We start from the raw sequence: 268 nt of genomic DNA, 5'->3' as shown, positions 1-268 counted from the left end.
AACCTGCTCTGCATTAGCACCTGCATCAACACCTGAGCCACCCAGCCCTGCACAGCTAACAGTTGGCTACGCGCTTTTTCACTCAGCGAGCCTTTTTATTCTTTTTTTTGTGGTTTTTCCTTATTGCACCGCAACAGCGTGCTGAGAAATCGGATCTGCCACATCGCAGCCCCACAGCTGGCCTCAGCTGGCAACGCTCCGCTGAGGTCGGTGCCATCTGCCCCCTTCAGACGCCCGGCTGAGGACCGGCCCCGGAACGCAGCGGCGT

General features: G+C 58.2%; 1 protein-coding gene across 1 annotated transcript in view; it reads right to left on the bottom strand.

Annotated features, from left to right (window-relative positions):
• LOC104617060 (dihydropyrimidinase-related protein 2) overlaps positions 1-268 on the bottom strand; it is a 38,526-nt gene that overhangs the window by 679 nt on the left and 37,579 nt on the right. The gene's annotated exons all lie outside the window — the stretch shown is intronic.

The sequence above is a fragment of the Phaethon lepturus genome, unplaced genomic scaffold (assembly GCF_000687285.1).
Source record: "Phaethon lepturus isolate BGI_N335 unplaced genomic scaffold, ASM68728v1 scaffold5452, whole genome shotgun sequence".
NCBI lineage: Eukaryota > Metazoa > Chordata > Aves > Phaethontiformes > Phaethontidae > Phaethon > Phaethon lepturus.
The sequence above is the reverse complement of the archived record's forward strand: the minus strand, read 5'-3'. Positions and strand labels throughout refer to the sequence as shown.